This window comes from Bombus vosnesenskii, unplaced genomic scaffold, assembly GCF_011952255.1.
Source record: "Bombus vosnesenskii isolate JDL3184/JDL3185 unplaced genomic scaffold, Bvos_JDL3184-5_v1.1 scf7180000014444, whole genome shotgun sequence".
NCBI lineage: Eukaryota > Metazoa > Arthropoda > Insecta > Hymenoptera > Apidae > Bombus > Bombus vosnesenskii.
Genome location: NW_022883454.1, coordinates 2,845 through 13,152, shown reverse-complemented (window position 1 = coordinate 13,152; position 10,308 = coordinate 2,845). Strand labels below are relative to the sequence as shown.

General features: G+C 47.3%; 1 pseudogene; it reads left to right on the top strand.

The window, feature by feature from the left end:
- Nucleotides 1-8,913: 8,913 nt before the first annotated feature.
- On the top strand, nucleotides 8,914-9,034 carry LOC117239877 (annotated as a pseudogene).
- The last annotated feature ends 1,274 nt before the right edge of the window (nucleotides 9,035-10,308 follow it).

The following is a 10,308-nucleotide window of genomic DNA, read 5'->3' as shown; positions in this document are numbered from 1 at the left end:
CTCTTTATCGACGGACTCGAAAAAACTTTCACATCCGGCGATCGCTAAGCAATTTAAATTTAGCGGAAAATCCATTTCTCTGGCGAAGAAAAGAGTGCGAGCTAGCGGCGCGTGGAAAATATTAACTGATTTATATCCCGGGATTTAACAACCTGGCGACGTTGGGCCGGAGTACAGAGGCTCTCAATTACAGTCGGGACAGCGTCGTTAATACAAAAGGAGGCTCTTTCGGTCTATAGATGGCGGGCCTTATCGTTGGCTCTCTGCCACCAGCAGGTTTCAGCGACGCTGCCTCGATATATCGATACAACCCCCCATTGGGTGAAACGACAGCGGGCTGGATGCTGTTTTTTCGCTACGGTCGGACCCGCACTCCCTGTCGCGAAATGCTTTTGCGTCACGATGGTTTCGCGTCGGTTGTTTGCGCGCCGTTTCGTTACATTCCTATGACTATCACGCTTGGTTACGAGTCGAAAATCGTTACGTTTCCCGCTGATCTTTGCACGAGTACGAATTTTTCTATTTTTCGACAGTGGATTTTTTTTACAAGTTTCTATACGCGAACATTCGTTGATTTATGCAACGTCGTATACGTATTGTCGTTGCTTGGACGCTGGTTTGCTGAACAGCGCGACGTTTTTTCCATCGCGGGAATCGCACAGACGCGTAAAGCGAAGGCCACCTTGGTATTAGGTATTCTCTTTGAGAAACGTGCAAGCAGAATAGGAGAAAAACGGCACGAGACGCGTTGCAAGGCGCGCGTTGATATACTTGTACGTATAGCCAGAAGCGGAAGGAGTTTTCGCGGAGACTCGAGTTTCCAAGACTGACCGGGGCACTCGTCGCGTCTATTTCGCAGGATCGTTTTATTTTAGAAAAACCGGTCTCGCCGTTCTCTCCAGTCGGCGCACGTAACTTTTCGCAAACTCTGTTGCCAAATTCCTGGCGAAGAGATGGAAACACGGGCGGCTGGATAGAGCGGTCCACGGGGAAAATTTTGTAAGAAAGAAATTTTTTAACAGGAGTCGGACAGATTTTTTCCGCGCACCGACTCTGCGTCGCCAGTGCGAATTTCCGCGAAATTTTTCACGCGTGTGTATAAATGGGAGACACAGGACGAAACGGGGCCGCGTATTTCGCGTAACGTTATTTGCTCGCCGTAGGGTACTTGCAAACAAACGCGTATTTGCCCGTTCATTACATTCGTTTGGCAACAACGTTGCCGTTGCCGTTCTTTCCCCCCCCCCCCTCATCAGCGCATGGTTTTTCACGTGTTTATCACTGGCGATTTATGTTCCGCGTTGATTAATTTTTCAGCAGAAATTCAGCGACCGTTCCGAGGCAGGCCGCTCGAATATTCGCTGGTTTAGCTCGGGCGAACGCCGAAGATTCGTTTCTGCCGAGCTGCAACGGCAAACAGGTCGTTAAGCCTTTAAGTTCAGGCCTCGAGTGTACAGAGCAAACTCACGGCTGTTCGCTCGCCGCGCGTTCCAATGGCAACGACGATCGGCAACGCAGCGATTAGGCATCGCGACAACGCGCGCCGAAACTTGGATCGACCAGACCAACGAAAGACCAGACTTGCCAAAGAAATTCTCTTTCCGTAGGATTCTCGAGAGGAGTCGGATTTCGATCGCAATCGCTATCCCAAATTGCGCGTCACTGGTTTACAAACGGTTCGAACGTAACAGCAGCTAGCTGTAAAATCGACGATTTGAAATCCGCTGGGGCGTCGAGGGGCATGCCTCTACGTCCCCAAAGGCAAATTAGTTTATTTTCGCACGACGGTGGGGCGATGCCCCGGTTAGCGAAACTCCGTTTCCGAATCGTTGATCAGTGTACGTAATATTATACGACGGGTTATTTACCGAGGTTATGACGCTCGCTCGATCGCAGTAGCTTCGGCGCACGCGAGCATCGCGACGCTTGGGGCTCGGGGCTCGGGGCTCGGGGCTCGTGGCTCGCGTACCGCTCAACTTAATCAACAGTCAACCTTTTGATCTTTCTTCTCGCGTCCCGATGCATTCACCGATATTAAAATCGGAAAATTTCCATTTCCATCCGCTTTCCGCGGCTCCACCAACTTTATTAATGTCTCGAGTTACAAACCGTTCGTCCGATTTGCTCTACCATCGAATCCCTCTTTCATCTATCTCTTCGAATTCGACGCTGAATTTGTATTTTCATGCGGATTACGCGGTCCAGGGAATTTTGGTCCTTCCGGTTTTTACTTATTAATTGGCATTTAGGAATTTCAAAGTTATCGTAGACATCCAGAGACGGGTTGTTCGGAGGTATCAAAGTTTCCAAAGAGAACGAAATTCGGCCAATCTAACTGCTCGGGTTAGGTCGTTTGAATTTAAAAAAAAAATCTGCACGTTCGATTTCCAGATAAATAATATTTTTCGAATGCGATTCGCAGCGCGAAATTCGAGCAGCGGCTATTCGATACGACAATTGCACGATATAGAAGGGGTTTGTAACGCGCGCAATGCTTGCGTAGAATCTCGACGATAGGTACGCGGTATTTGTCGACAAACTATAAATATCGAACAGTTCGACTGGCTGCGCGAAGTAGCGAGTTTCCACGCACGAGCAATAACGTTGACAATATCTTTCAACTAACGGCAAGTAGCGGTAATTGTACGCAAGCGTTTTGCCACAGCGATCGTGCGATAGTCAGTGGTACGTACGGCTCGCTCGTATTCACATTCGTGAAACTTAAATTCGGATCGTGCGAATGGCCAATCGAAACCGATCGAATGCGAGATTTCGGGGGAAAAAACGATAGATCGGAGGGTATTCGGACTAATTCTCGGACTAATTCTCCGACTGATTCTCGAACGATGCCGCTCGAACATGGACGAACCGCATTAATGGACGATTTAATTTGCAGTTATCTGTTAATCGGTTTAAAACGCTCTATATTTAACCGGGCATTCTATTATACTTGGCTGTTTCATTCGCTAATTTATCATTTCATCTCGGCTCAGCGGGCTCATCGTCGTTCCATCAGTCGCGTCGATCGAGCGAGCGGAATTTAAATTACCCGGATAATCCTCGAGCGGTATCGCGGCTCGTTAAAATTACACCGACAGATTTATTTGCCGCGCGTTTGACGGATGGCATGCCGATCGACCCAGCGCGCTCGCATGATTCCAAATTCGAACATCTTGTCGCGTTTTCCACGTTACGTTGAGTCGTCGAGTACGTTACGTCGTGAAATTTGAAATGCGTGGAACGCGCGTAACGCGCGTCCACGTAAGATTTGCGTTTGCCAATCGTAGCCGAAATCGGCAGCAAACGCGGCGCTTCGGCGAGAGAAGAAGGGAAAAGAGGATAAAAGGAGAAGAGGGGAAAGAAGAGAATGAAAAAGAAGGGGAGGAAAACGGCGGACGGTTGGGAAATAACAGGCGGCAGAAGCGTGGTCGGCATCGATCGTCGAGGGTAAAGCGCGAACGGGCTGTCATATTCGCAACAAAGGGCGAAAGTCAGAGTGGATCTCGGTGCGGGGCGGCGCAGCTAAGCGTTCGGGTCTGAAAGCACGTTCCAGCCTTTTGATCGCCAGGCTATTTTCTTCCGTGCGGCCTCTTTCATCGTTCCACGTTACGGATTTTCAGTTGAATTTACTCCTGAAATCAGCGGTTTCCTCGTTGGTTACTAGTTGGAGTCGCCTGATAGACGAGTAGGTGCGAGGGTGCGACCGGCAATTAACTTAGCAGTCGATTCTAGCCAGTTTCGAAGTTTCGTAACGCGGCACGTTGGATCCGGTAAATCTGTTAGATCCGTGGCAGCCGAGCCGTGGGGCAGGCAGGACCGAAAGGCACGTCGACGGCGCTCTCTAGTAATTTCACCTATACGTTCGTCCGTCGCGCGATTAAAATCCTCTCGGAGCCCGCCATACAGTTTCTGCTAGTGGCACGAGTGGCCAACTTTACGAGGGGATAACGCTACGTGATACGAAATCGCACGGCCGAAGCTTGCCGTATCCATTCCTTTTCTATTCCGCCCGTTCTGCCTTCTACTCCCGATCTCCCGTAATTCGCCTTGTTTCATCGGCCGTCTCCAGCGTGGATCGAGGGACATCGGTCCTTAAACTTTTCCCCACGCTGGACAAAGTTTTCTCCTTGATAAGTACCGATTCGTTTCTACTTTGTTCCGATGTTAGCGAAACAGCTCGTTCGTTCCACGGAATACACCAAATCTACCTTTCGTTTCAGCCAGCGCAGTTCTGAAACTGTAATTAACCGCGCCTATCTGTTTCTCCAGGATCGTCGTTCGAATCGAAACGTCGGACGGGTAAAAATTTCACGACGCGAGGCGCCTGTTCGACCGTGCTTTCCGCGTAGAATCGTCCAATTTCCGACAAGTCGACCGATTAAAACGAATTCATCGGATTACGGAGTGCCACGTCTGTCTGCAAAGAGAATTAACTCGGACAAGATGGATCGTAATTCCGTGAAAGCGGCGCGTCCCTCGGAGACGAGGAAAACGTGGCCACGCGAGTGTGTGGATCAGGACGAGAGGAGACGCAGCGGGGTTAGCTGAGTCGTAAAGCTGCGCGTATCTGGTCCCCAGTGCACACGAACGTCCTTCTAGCGTGTAGCTACATCGGCTTACGAGTGGAGTTGCGATGCGTTCGGTGTCAGGATTTGTTGAAGTCTCGCCAACACACGGATTCGGCCGACGCGGTTCTAATACAGCGCGCATATCGCAGGTTTCACGGGTCGGCTGTCAAACCATAGCCCAGGGCTTTCCTTTATCCCGTTCCCTATTTCTCTCGGTGGTCACCGTTGTTACGTCTGTTGGGCCGACACGGCTGCAGTGCTTCGATTCTACGACGACCGTGTCGCGGTTCGTCGTCCTTTCTTCGCGGTTTCTGGTACTCTCCTACCTACACGGTCTGTTGGTTAACGACTCGATCCCCAAGGCTTTCCGTATCGTGTCTCTGTCGCTTCGAAGCAAATGGCAACGATACTTAAGTAAGACGTTTCCGTCGCGGATCGCTCCAACTCGTGCACGATTTGTTTCGTGGCCATTTTTCGATAGGCCGACCACGTGTTTCGCACGATGGAATTACGAGGGACTATTTATCGTTTCTTCGATAGACCAACGAAAGCAGTAATTCTTCTTGCGCGACGCGCGATCCTTGGTTTCTCACAGTTCGGGCACGAGGTATTATCGTTTTCTAGTTTTCTAGTGGACGTCGATGCGTTCGAAACGCATCTGACTGGCGACACCGCGAGACACGTTGTAACCATGTTCGCTGAAAAGTTAACGTCGGTTCTGCAAGCGTGGTTTCCGTCGTTCGAAAGGAGTTAAAGCGGAGCAAAATCACGACCATTTAAAGAGACGTCAAGAGGATAACGTTTCAACAGCGAGTTCCACTTTCTACCGGAAACCGAAACCGAAACCGAAAGCGAAACTGAAACTGAACTTGCTTACCGATCCGGTGGCGAAAGCGTGTACGGGGAGGAACGGAACGTGACTCGATCGTTCGTTTCGAAACGTTTTTCGAAATACAAAGTTGCAAAGAGAGGAGAGTTTGTATCTCTTATAATCTCTTCCTGTTGCTGTAATAATCCTGCTTGCTGGATTTATCGAACACGAGCCAGGCATTTTTAAAGCGATCCCGATCCCGTCGATAATTCGCACGCGATACAACCGCGACTATCGGATATTTCTGCTGCCGCGTACCGTCTGCTTTTCAAACAGTTTCGCCGTGCAAAGTATCACCACGTTTCACCCGGAAACGAACGAACGCATCGTCGTCGGCTAATTTTCATTTCGTGCTTGTGATAATTAAGCAGTTGCGCGACGCTCCACCCTCGCGAGTCGACGATTTTCTAGGAGACCGCTCTAGTCCGTGGCAACCGAGCCGGGAAACGTCAACCAGCTGTAACTAGCGAGCATCGTTACAAGCAAATTAACCAGCCAGCTCTGCCCTGTTTTGTACCGTGTTTCCTCCTTTCTTCTCTTTTCCCTCCTTTCGTATGCTTTGCAAGTGTCACGTAATTTTTGGGTTGGTCGGTGAAAATAAAATATAGTCGAGTCGTAACACAACTATTTACTTGGTTTTAATCAGCCTTTATTATGAATTCGCCAATCACAATGTAACACGCACTGAATTAACATAAATCACAATTCACTCCAACCACGTTATGTAAGACTTAGTTACAACAATACATTAAGTACGCGACTTATAAGAGACCGACATAGATATGTTGACTATTCTAAGGATACAGAATAAGTGAAGTTTTACTGACGATACTGTGTCTGAGGAAAGCTAGGGGTGGGTGTGTCTAAGGACACGGGACTATCGGATTTGTTGATGACAATTTTGGTTAAGGAAGTGAGGGCAGTAGACACCATCTCCGATTGGATAATAGGACGGTTGGTGGACCAGGAAGGGTTTTAGCCGCCCTCGCGAGAAAGTTGCCAACGGAACATACCAGATGTGGAGAAAACCAACTTTCTAAGCTAACACGTGGTAGACAATAAACGTAAAGGGAAATTTAAGACAGGAAATACTCGCTTGGTCCGAAGGACCTTAACTATAAAAATGCCAAGGCCCCCTGGTGGGCACTTAAGACTATTGAGGGTGCGCGCCAAGGATATGCAGACATCTGGGTGCCATCCTGTCCGTGGTGTGTGGCCTGGTCTCTGATATGAATTGACGTTACACAAGCGTCACCCACGCAACGAGATTCGTCGCTTTTCTTTCAAACGAGCGAATAAAAATAATATTTCTACGAAATATCGCTTTCGCGAATACGAAGGCTCCCACGAACCAGCGGTTCCAACGTCTTTCGGTTTTTTTCGTGATTTTCTTTTCCACGCAATTTTTCCTCGATCAGTTCGGTTTATATGTAGATGTAAACAAACTAGCGGCAGCCAGTTACTTTTAATACGAAAAAGTAAATTGAAAATGCAGATAAAAGCTCGCGGCGTTTGGAATCGTGCCCAGGTAATACCGAGTCTACGCGTTCAAGAACGTCAGCAACTTTCCGATACTCTTTCCGTTTCATTCTGAAAAGCATCGCGTTAATAGGTTCCGCGCCACGTAAGATCGAACTCGAAACATCGATGACGATACGAGTACATGTAAATTAAATCGAAACGTTTACATTATGAAATTGCCGGGAATTTACTCAAAATCGCGCTTTTTCCACGTTTATTTCACTTTCGAAGAATAGAAATTTCAAATCGCCGAACTTGTTGCGTTGTCAAGAGTCATCGGGCCGTACGCCGCGTGTAGAGAAATTTCTTTTTTTCCTGGCATTTTTTCATCGCTATAAACTTGCAACATTGCGTATCCGGTGAGCGATTACGGTTAAAAAATTGACCTTACCAAAGGTTTTCTTGTATTTTTCGCCGGGAACAAATACGCGGTGTCGGGCGTTTCATAGATCGGTGAAAATTCGCCCGTTTATTTCGATCGCAATGGAGGTTTCATCGACGCCAAAAGCAGCATCGACGAATACGAATACGCTTTTTTCTCCTTGTTTTTGCCCTGCCACGTTAATACTTGGACTGCATCGAAAGTTTATGAGAGCGTTAGAAAATAGCGAGCGGCGTGCATGTACGTCGTCGGCTTTCCCAAACTTTCCAAAGCGTACGAATTGCGAACAGTAGCTGGAAACCAGAGCTGTCCGTACGTATATTTTTGAAATAACTTACTCGACTGCCTCGTTCGGTGTTTGTCGTGGAAATTTATCCTGATATTCCTCGCCAATCCCTCCGCCTCTCTCTCCTTTCCGCCTGTCCTCTTTCTTCCTTCCTGTTTTCCTCCTATTCATAAAGCGTAAACACGAGATAGGTACCTTTGTTTGCCGCGTTTTATAAATATTCTCGAGATTGGAGAAATTACTTTTCCGTTTCTCTGTTTGTCAACGTCGTGAGCAAAGCTTGCGCTGCGTCAGCTTCGCAGAATCGTTCGCTTCTTTTCCTCGCATTCCGGTTCGACGGAATCGCCACTCCCTTATCTACACGCGTTTCCTCCAAAACTGTTTCTCATCGCGAAGCCAAGTCTCGAACGAGCGTTCGTCGCATCGACAAAGTATCGCGACATCGTTGATTTTATCGTTAATAAGCTGGCGATACCGAGGCTGCGACGACTTTATCCGCCTGTATTTATTCACCGTCTAACGTTGCATTGTTCAGTGGAACGCTGCATTTTCGGTCATTGCTTTTCTTACTGCAGTTCAATTTACTTTGCGGATTTAAGAACAAGCGAGAAGCACTTGGATCTTTCCTTTCTGCCGGGATTATGCTTTTTCCTCTCCACTTTTACGTTGTATCTTTCGAGCTTGGATGCTCGATCATAGTTGCGCGAGGGAAACCTTTTTCTCCATAGACACGCACAAAACCTACGCTTTCAGGTTTACATCCCCCTGGGGCCCCGTAGTCCATATTTTTTGATAATTCCTACAATAATATTTTATAATTAGACTTACAGATTTTTATGCAAATTTATCTGCGAGAATATATTTAAAAAAGTAAAATCCCGGTAAAAGACAAATGGGTGGACAATTGCATTACCTATTAAGTATTAAAGAAGAATATTAAAGGAAGCATATATATTTCGTCGAGTTACGTGCACATTTTCCACAAATGCGTAAAAAACCGCGGTCTATTTACATAATAAAATAAATAATTCTTATGTGTCATAAGTCAAATTTTCTTTACCATTCTGTCCAAAACTTCTTGACCCCTCAGAATATTGCCTAACGTTGTGTCTAAAGATGTAATCGCATCTCAGCAGAGATAAAAATTTGTCAAAAGAGGAAACTAATTATCCTGCTAATGATACGTCGAACGACGTCGTAGACCAAGAAAATGAGATCGATGCTTGAGGAGTGGAATCCGGAAAGATGGAAGAAAAACGTTGGTAAAGAGCCATTTACTCGCAACGCCAACGCCCTGGCCGCGCTGAATGCACTCGTTCCCGTCAAATCACGAAAGTTAAGCAGCGCCGGACACGGGTAGAGTACTCGGATGGGTGAACGCCTGAGACCTCCGTGTGGCGTTGGCGAAGCGTGCTGCCCCCCCCCCCGTGGGTTTCGGGCCTTGGGCGCTTGGCGGCTCAGCGCCTCGGGGCCGCCAAACAGTTCAGTAGGGGAACCGGGCTGCCTGGCATGGCGAAGAGGCGGTGTAACAATGGTCACACACCGCTCCATCAGCCGTGGTTTTAAACGCGCGGGGGAGGCCCTGTTGCAACGCTCATATCGGTTCCCGGGCCTCTCTCGATCGTAGCCGGGACGGTTATCGTGGAGGTTTTAGTCGGTTGGAATCCGACACTACTACGCCGCTTTCCCCAGAAGCGGCCTGGCGTCCGTGCGGATTTCCTCCACGTAAAATATAAAAAAAAATTTACTCGCAACTGCGACGAAGCATTCACGAAGCTCGTAAGCGACACAAAAGCTCCAGGATCTGGCTTTTTCCTCATCGCAAACGATTCGGCGATAAAAACAAATCACGAGTTACCTAAACACGAGCTAAGGTCATTATGCCCGCGTTCCTTATCTTTATAAACGATAAGAATTATTTATTTTATTATAAAGTATTATATACACGATTTTTACTATAAAACAAAGGAAGTAAAGTTTCATATATATTTTACAATGAATAATATATTTTTTTTGTTTATTTAGCGCAAGATACAGTTTTAGATACATATTCGCAATAAACGGTCAATTTTTGTAATGATATTGTTAGAATTTAATCTTGGAATGAAGATTAATAATCTGTGGAAGACACAATGTTTGTGTTGAAATAATACAATGTTATATTTATTAAACAATTATTACAAGGATTACAAATGTGCGTTCTGCAATGTAGACAGTTGGCTAGTTATTCACAGACTGACTGGCTTAGTGACCCATGGCCCTTGAAAAGGTTTAGAGCCCCACTCTCTATGCAGTAATGAGTGTGACCTGTGTGGGTGTCTGTGTGGCGTCACATGTGGCACAGAACCTTCTAGTAGCTTCTCGACGTGCCCATCTAGAATGTTCCATCCATATCCTCACGCTTCTTTCGGCGAATTTTCGAAAGAGCCTGCACGTGCTAGCCGCCGTTGTGCATCTCACGAATGCACGCTAGTGGGGATGGCGCTGGGCGACGAAGGGAGGAATCCGTACGATCAATTACTTTATCTGCATGCGAATGATATCGTCGTATTCCAACAGATATGTCAGGCAAAGGTACCGATACGCGGTGGTACGACGTACCCATGCTGTATTATGCGTCGGCGCTTTATATTTTTCGTGTATGATACAATTTTTGGGTTTAAGCCGCTGGGGAGCGGAG